General features: G+C 34.3%; 1 pseudogene; it reads left to right on the forward strand.

Annotated features, from left to right (window-relative positions):
* Nucleotides 1-4,514: 4,514 nt before the first annotated feature.
* Nucleotides 4,515-5,873, forward strand: LOC108769507 (putative nuclease HARBI1; annotated as a pseudogene).
* The last annotated feature ends 3,495 nt before the right edge of the window (nt 5,874-9,368 follow it).

Here is a 9,368-nt window from a genome sequence, read left to right on the forward strand (position 1 = left end):
TGAATTGTCTAAAGTTTCGGGTAATGGACCCATGTGATCAATATGTAATACCTGGAACGGTTAGGAGTTGGTGTTATATGCATTTCACCTTCTTTAGCATTCACGGAGCTATCAGCTACCAGGCATATTAAACAATTTTCAATATAATGTTTTACCTTTTTACGCATAGATGCAAACCAGTAGTTTGCACTAAGGCCTTCAAAGGTTTTCTCATTACCACAATGCGCTAAGTCATCATGATATATCCGCAACAACTGATGTATCATGCTTTCAGGTACTACAAATCTAGCACGGTAACGACCTGTTCGGTATACCAGACCATCAATCAAAATGAATTTATTATCATTATTGGATTGTTCCAATCTTTTAGCGATTTCGCGAATTTGAGGATCAGCTAGCTGCCTATATTGCAATTCTTTTTTTATCGAAATATTCTCTACTGCTGCTACATGTATTCGGCTTAAGGCGTCCACGTGCGGCATTTTTTGTCCGCTACGATGTTCAACGTCAAAATCGTAACTTTGCAAACCCAAAATCCAACGGTTTACGCGCGGATTAATACTGGCTTTTTTGAGCGCGTAAGTTAAAGCGTTGCAATCCGAGACTACTTTAAATTTAATACCGTAGAGATAAATATGATATCTTTCGATAGCTTTTACTACCGCTAGCATTTCTAATTCGAAAGAATGGTAGCGACTTTCGGCGTCATTCGTACATTGACTATAATAAGATATTGGCGCGTATTTATTAGAGCTTTGCCGTTGCATCAATATTGCTCCTAAAGCAGTTGAACTAGCGTCAGTGTGAAGTTCAGTCTCTTTGGTAGGGTCATAAAGCCTTAAAACTGGATAAGAAGAGAGAGCTGCCTTAAGATCATCAAACGCGTTTTTACATTTTTCATCGAATACGAAGTCTGCGTTTTTTCGAAGCAGATTGGTCAATGGTTTGGAACGGGTTGCATAATCGGCAACAAACCTTCGAAAGTAATTAAAGAATCCGATCGCTCGTTGTAGCTCGATAACTGAGTCAGGATACGGATATTTCCGTACGGCTTCTACATGTCTATCACTCAAGGTGATTCCTTCAGGAGAGATCGAGTACCCTAGATATTCCACAGAGTTTTTCAAAAATTTGCACTTGCTGTAATTAACTTGGAATTCATATTGTTTAAGCAAGAGCAACGTCTACTTTAAAACATTCAGATTTTCTTCTACAGTATTCGATGGTATTAAAATGTCGTCCATATACGCAAGGACTTTATCTTCTCGAATGAGTGGATTTAGAATGTAATTTAACCTTTTCTGAAATTCGGCCGGAGCCTCACAGTAACCAAAGGGGAGTCTAACGTACTCGAACTGACCATCAGGAGTCGCAAAAGAGAAATATTTCGTACTATCAGGATGGATTCTAATTAAGTGGAACCCGTCCTTTAGATCTAGCGAAGTGAATATTCCATTATTGCCAAGCCTTGACAAGCATTCTTCTATTACCGGAAAAGTAAAATGTTGTTTCACTACACGTTCATTCAACGGACGCAGATCTACACAAAGTCTATGACTTCCATCTCTTTTAGGTACCATTAAGGCACGTGCACAATAAGGTGAACTACTTGGTTTTATGATTTTTCTAGCAATTAGATTGTCTGTTATCTCTCTAAGCTGTAAGCGTTCAGAGTGAGCAAAGCGACGAGGCGCGAACGCATAAACTGAGTTATCTTTTAAGTTTACCTTTACATTATAATCATCCTTGACTAATTCTACAAAAGTATCTTGGACCTCCCTAATCACGGATTGTAGTTGAATGTTTGCATCGTTACCGAAGTCAGTTTCTAAATTGGATATTTTGTCAACCGGTTCGTTTATGGCATCTATGACTTCAACCGATGCTACTTCATTCAAGAGTTGCAGTTTATTAGATTCCTGTTGAAGGGAAGGATCATATAAAAGTTTAAGTTTGTTATTGCTAATAAAATCTCTGCCTAAAATAACGTGCGTAGGCCACAAATCATTATCCAGAACCTGGAAGTTAACCTCTAATTCTGAATTCGGCAACAATGCTAAACCAACAGTAGTTGAAAGGGAACCAATAACGTTTATGCTACTATTATTTATAGCCTAGAGATTCTTAATAGTTGCTTTCTCTAATATACAATTTTGCCCAAAGAAATTCTTAAATACTGAGTAAAGAACAAATGAAACTGAGCTACCCGTATCTACCAACGCATCGAGGTTACAAGTCATACCATTAATTTGATTTATTTTAACAATTGAAGTGCTTATCTTAAAATTTGCGATCTCTCCCTCGGCGATGCATCCTACTTTAAATGAGACATCCTTGGTATCTGGAAGAGGCGAGATGGGCTTAGACACACTGGAACCAACGGTGCTTGATGACTGCTCTTTTCTCTTGAGTTTGAAGCAATCTGGTTTCTGGTGGCCCTTAGCTTTGCAATAAGCACACCAAACATCTTGATGCGATTTCCTCTCCGAAAGTTTCTTGGGAGACGACGGTGGAAACTCCTTCTTCACCTTCCTTACCGATGGCGGAGACATCTTCTTCGAGATAACTCCACAAGCAGATGTAATTTGATTCATCTGATGTAAAAAGTCATCTATGGTGGCTGCATGCAGTGCTGCTGCAGTGCTTCGTAGGGAAAGACTACTTATCCCATTTATAATGAGTTGAATACGGTCTCGTTCCGGCATTTGTAGACCATTCGTCAATTTAATTTTCTGTAGAGCGTAATCATGGAAGGATTCCTTCGTAAAACTCCACTTACATGCCTCCACTTTTTGCATTCTTACATGGAACGGCACATATCTCTGGAAACGTCCTACTAATGCAGACTTGAATGTAGACCATGAGTCGTTGATCTGCCCATCATCTAGATCAAATCATTCGCGAGCACTTTTGTTGAGTTTACTTGATGCTGCCAATAACGTGACTCCATCTTGCACACCATGAATTGTGGCAACTCGTTCAACCTTACGTACCCATAATTCCACATCTTCTTCCTCGCCACTGAATGTGGAGATTTGATTGGCTAATAATTAAACAGCTTGCGCTGTGGACGCACTTGCCATTACTGAGGGAGCATCCCGATTGACCCTTTCACTGGCCGGAAACTGAAAAGATGGTGCCCTCAGGTGATCGGTTGCTTGCTGAGAGGAGATTGATGTAGACCGAAGGGATACACCTGCCAGTTGCGCTATCACTTGTTGCTGCAACTGCATTTGTTCCACGATGAGCTGCATAGATTCTTTCAGCTCTTCTATCTGCGAACGCTGCTGAGAGTGCGAAGAAGCCACTTGAGTTGAAGTGCGGTCAATTTCAACATTGGATGAAAAGATTGGCGGACTAGCAATAACAACGGATGATGTACTAGCATCTTTGCCAAAATCCAACAGGTTATGATCACCATGCCGTTCAAAATGTGCTAGAAGTATACCGATGCAGGCTGTCTTAGAGATCTTCGGCGCGAGCTTATAGCGAACGCATTCTTCTTGAAGCTGTTCGAGTGTTAGCTTGTCGAGATATTCACGATTCATTATGGCTGTCGTGAATATATGAAACTTCCAAGCTGCCTCGAGATGCACCGAAACAGTTAAAGTAGCAGGAACTGTTTTTAACACAAAACGACAATGGCGGAGAATGCCAAAAGCATGAACACGGCACGATCATGCGAACGCGGGTAAACCCGACAACAATCGCTTTCGGAAAGTTCGAGAGTCGGCCAGTCTATCGACACAACGAACCGAACTTACTGATGTGTATGCGTTGTATATATTGCTAACGCGACGGCGACACCTTTCTCGCGAAACCCAAATGCTCAGGAAGAAGCGGATCCCTTGCGCGGCGATCCCACTTCTGAAAAATGAATAGCTGTAAGACGGGGAAAAGAAGTTAGGTTAGAACCGCCTTTGGAAACTATGTGAATCGGAAAGGAATAAACCGATAAGGTGTCAGGAGAGCTCCTATGAAGAGAGGACGGATTGGGTATGAGCACTGGGTTCTATGAATGCGAGAGGCAACACGTATATCTATATGTACTTTATTCACGCTCAGATACACTCGGGACACGCCGTAGTGTATTCTTCCTTATTCTACGCCATCTTCCGAATCCCGTCGCCGCACACACGCACGCACCGGTTCCTACGCCGGTCTCCTCCAATCCCGCGCTCGCTATGCCGGGCCAGAGGTCCCTACCAATCGCGCAGTAGAAGGACTGCGCGCGCATCGAGAGCGACGGTTAGAATCGAGAATAAGATGCTACCGAGGACGTTTCTTACACAAGACAGAGCGACGCTTTTTTTCTTGTCAAATCTTTATTTTACGCGAAAACGTATCGATTGAGTGTATATTTTTATCAAAATTTAAGATGTCCGGGGTCTTCTTAACATACCTTTTGCAGCATTTTGAATAAAATCTTTTATCACAAGATTGGAAGTAGTGAGGGCTAAACTTGAGATTTACTAAAATAAAAAATGGATGAAGAAATAATTCTTGTAATTATTAATTTTGCTCGAGAAATATTTTTTAACAATGATGATGAAGATGAAAACTCAAATATTCTAAAAGTTTACCAATATGCAGAAGAAATTGTTCCTCGATTCTTAAATAAAACATTTCAAATGCACTTCCGAGTAACACCCGATACTTTTGAAGATCTGCTTACAAAAATTCATGACATTAAGGAAAATCATAATAATGTTGGACAGAAACCGCTTTCATCAGAAAAATAACTAATGATTATTATTTGTTATTTGGCAAATATTGAATCTTTCCAGTATGTATGTATGTATGTATGTATGTATGTATGCATGAGAGAGAGAGAGAGAGAGAGAGAGAATATTTAAAATACTTGAATATATACGTATAATTAACTTAAAACTTATCCACTTTCATATCTTCAGATCAATAGCCGATCGTTTTGATATTAGCAAAAGTACTTGTTGAGATGTATTATATAGAACCTGTAAAGGCATACTGCAAGTTAATATTAGATACAAAATTATATCATGGTCAAATAGAGAACGCGCTCTAAGGATAATGAGACAATTCCAAGAAATTAATGGCTTCCCTAGTACGTAAATGTAATTTTTCATTATTCTAAATTTATAATTTTGTAATATTTACTCAAAATATTATTAAACACGTTAAATATCAAGATCAATTTTAATCAAATATGACTTTTTCGCTTATTTGTATTTAAATCTTTTAAAATGTTTTTAGGAATTATCGGAGCCATAGATGGATCTCACATCCGTATATTAAAACCAAAAAGTAACCCAAATTTTTATTGTAATAGAAAAAATTATCATTCTGTTCTTTTACAAGGTGTATGCGATAATAACAAATTATTCCTAGATGTTTATACAGGAGAGCCAGGATCTATTCATGACATGAGACTATTCAGAAAATCTGATTTATATGAAAGAATAAACAACTCATTAATTGATTTTCCCGAAGATAACCATTTAGTGGGAGATCTGGGTTATAAACTGTCTCCATTTTTATTAGTTGGCTTTAAAAATGTTGGTAGATTAACTAACAGGAAGAAAAATTTTAATGAGAAATTATCACAATGTCGTGTAAGAATAGAGAATACATTTGCGTATCTTAAGGAACGATTCAGACGCTTAAAATACCTTGAAACCGTTAGACTTAATCTAATTTGTTTATTAATCGTTTCTGCATGTATTATGCATAACGTTTGTATTTTAAAAGGAGATTTACCTGAAGAATTTATAGATGAAATAGAATTAGGAGCTGCAAGAGAAGAAAATGAATTTCTAGCAAATGTTAACGAAGAACAAGAACATAATGAAGCTTTATTGAAAAGGATAGAAATTATGAATGTTCTTCCTATTTAAAACATTAAATAATTTTTTAAAATATGATTTTATTTATAAACGCAAAATTACAAAAATAATTACTTATAATTATTAAATCTCCTTCAAAGTTTGAAACACAAAATAAATTTTATTTAAACTTAAATATTTTTATCAATTTTTTCCGTAAGTATGTATTTCTTACAATTAGTATTTAACATTATAAGAATTTGTTAGCTATACGCATATACTTACATATAAGTGTATATTAAAAATCAATTAATATCACATTAATATCACATGTTATACGTATGTAACATGTAACGATGCACCCCTAATAACTGCATCGTCCCCGGCAATGCCAACTCGCCGGATGCCGCTACAATTATGTACTCTACCTAAAACAAACATTTTTTATATAATATATTTTATCTAATATATTTTTATCTAATATATTTTTATCAGTTTTATATATAAGTACTTATATTTTTAAACATAAATATAGTCATATTTAGTATAAAAAATATTAAAGCTGAATAAGATTTTTATAAGATTCAAGGAACTCTAATAAAGTTACAGTAAAGTATTAATAGAAAATTTACTAAAGTATTAAAATTTAAATTAAGAAGTATTATAAGTATAATATTATAAATATCATAGTAGACCCTTTTAATATCGTAACAGATATACTCGTTTCAAAATTTTTAATAAAAAAAACTAATTTCATTTTAGCTTCAAGTAAATAGACAAAAAAGAAAATAAATAAGAAATTAAATATAATCAATTTCTTAATGGTTTGGATTGTCCTGACGGTTTAGCCGACATAATGATCTGATCTAGGGTGTGTTTGGGAAGATGCTATTAGCACTATGTGTGTCGTTTATCAGACTTAAACAAGGACGGAATGACAAATAGTGTTAATAGTGTCTGTCTAAATGCATCTTTAATGTGATGAATCTTCGCTAGTATCTTTAGTTTTAACGAAGTATATTAAGGTAATCACTAAAATAGTTCAAAAATTCGTCCTGTCTACGCATTTTATCTTGATGCCTTCTTGCTATAGAATTAGCTGCTGCTGAATGTTTCCTAGAAAAAGAAGATGTATATGTCGATGTATTTTTTATTTTATCATCAGAGAAATGTTTTTTATCCGTGTTTGTTTCACTCGTGCTTTTATCAGTGCTACTCAACTTGTGAGTTACCAGTCCTTTACTACTACTACATGTAGCTACAGATGTAATTTCGGGTTTATCGTGAAGTATTTTATTCATGATTTCATAATATTCCCATCTTTTTCGATTTTTCCCAGATGTTATATTATGTTCTTTAACATCTTTATAGATCTTTAACAAGCCCTTCCATTTTGTATCGCATTGTTGCCATGTAAATGAAATACTTAATTTATCTTTAAGAATTTTCAATATTTTTTGCCAAACATATTTTTTCACTGAACTTTGAAATTGTTCTCCGTATTCTTCGACTAAGTTAATCAACGCCAAAGTAGCTTCAGTTGTCCGAAGTTTTTTTCTACAAGATTTTGTTGGTCAAATGTATGAAAAAGTTGATTCTCATATATTTGTTCTACATTTTCTTTATTTGCATCATTCTGTATACTAACAGATTCATAGATATTTTCTGTAAAAATAAAGAGTTAAAAAAATTTTAAACAAGGTATATTTTATATATTTGCATGAACTAATCATAAGAGACTTATTTTATTACTTAAGTAAATTTTAATATCCATGTTTCGATCCATGTTCTCAGGTCATCTTTAGTAGAACGCTAATTTAAACAATGGAATTTTATAATTTCATAAATCCTGGTCGTGTGTGAAAAAAATCTAGATGCGTAGTACACAAATACACAGTGCTTAATACCACATAAAGCTGTAATGTCCAAGTTATTGATTAATAAGTTATTAATTAATAAATTCAGTGATCAGTTAAATAATAAAACAAAGTTATTATTACTCTTTTTTTATTATTTAACTCTTATTATTTCACTGAACATCACTAAACTTAGTAAGCATTCTATAAAATGCTTACTGTATCCAGGGCTGAGCATATATTTAAAATATTTTTATTTGAAAACAGTATTTGTAAGACAATTGTATCATCTATTTTGTACTTCAGCGGAGTACATGAAAATATTCTGCATTTTATATTTTACGAAAGTATATAAAAGTATTTTATATTTTGTATTTCAGAATTAATAATAAAAGATTGAAAGTATTTTGTATTTTAAATACTAAGATTGACGATTAATGTTATTATTTAAATTATGAAATACAGAAAGCTTTCAACTTTTCAATTTTAAATACAAAATGCGTAATACTTTCATGTACACCGCTGAAATATAAAATATAAAATCTACTTTTATTGCGAAAACTATGTTTTAAGTCGAAGTATTTTAAATACATGTCCAGCCCTGACTGTATCAATAATTTGGACATCGCATAGCTTTACAAACAAATGATGTGCTACAACTATTCAACAACGATTTCTTCACATATGATTTATGAAATTATGTGATTCTATTTAAATTAATATTCTAATTTTCAACTAAAGATGACCGGAATGTGGATCGAAATGTTTGTATTTAATTTGTAAAATAAATGTATTACAAACATGGATAACTATAGTGACGGCTCGTACTGGTATTAAAATTTATTTGATTTATATATTTGTTAGAGCCTTCAATATATTAATATAGTTTTATTTTATTTTTCACTCTATACATGCAACATAAGTTTTGATCTAAAAATTAACATGCAAATTCTTTGTTTCCAAATACGTAACCTCAAATTCGTAAAGAAAAAAAATAATTCAAAACTTACTTTCCTCGTTAAATACGTAATGTAATCCATCAATTTTTATTATTTTGATTGTAGACTCAGACATAATAATCAGTTCAAATACACTTATGTGTATTCGGTGGAAGGAAAAGGAGGATTCTCTCTCTGGAGGCCGTGGAATCGCGGCAATTGGTTTTACGACCGCTTCTCTCCTGTAATAAAAAGATTTCCAGTTTTCCAGGGCGACACTGATCTCAGGGTTAATTTTAACGTTACTTACGAGTAACCTATTTCAGTTAATAGTAACTTATTGCGTGAAAGAAATTTGGATGAAATTTGGCGACCAGGACATTCTTGAAAAAGTTATGAATTCAACTTAGGCGCGAAATCTTGCATTAGTTCTATGAGCTCGGTCTTTGAATCCGGAGTGGATTGAGGAGCTCGATTAGCTCTAAAAATAATAATACCGAACGTAGATGAGATGATATATAGCAGAAAGATATGAGTTACCGAACAATTTCCGAGGTGAAAGAGCAAACGGATGCCTCCGATTTGCAATGCCGAACGCACCTAATATTGAGCAGCAAACGTGATCGAGCAGATTTTACGCGTGGCTAGAATACATATTGATTTTTATTCACTTTACAGGGTCAGCACGTATATACTTCGCATGAATATTTTAAACAAGGATTTTTTGTAAACTTTTGATCATTGGTAAAAACGAAAATGATATATTATCTATC

This window comes from Trachymyrmex cornetzi, unplaced genomic scaffold (assembly GCF_001594075.2).
Source record: "Trachymyrmex cornetzi isolate Tcor2-1 unplaced genomic scaffold, Tcor1.1 scaffold915, whole genome shotgun sequence".
NCBI classification, from domain to species: domain Eukaryota; kingdom Metazoa; phylum Arthropoda; class Insecta; order Hymenoptera; family Formicidae; genus Trachymyrmex; species Trachymyrmex cornetzi.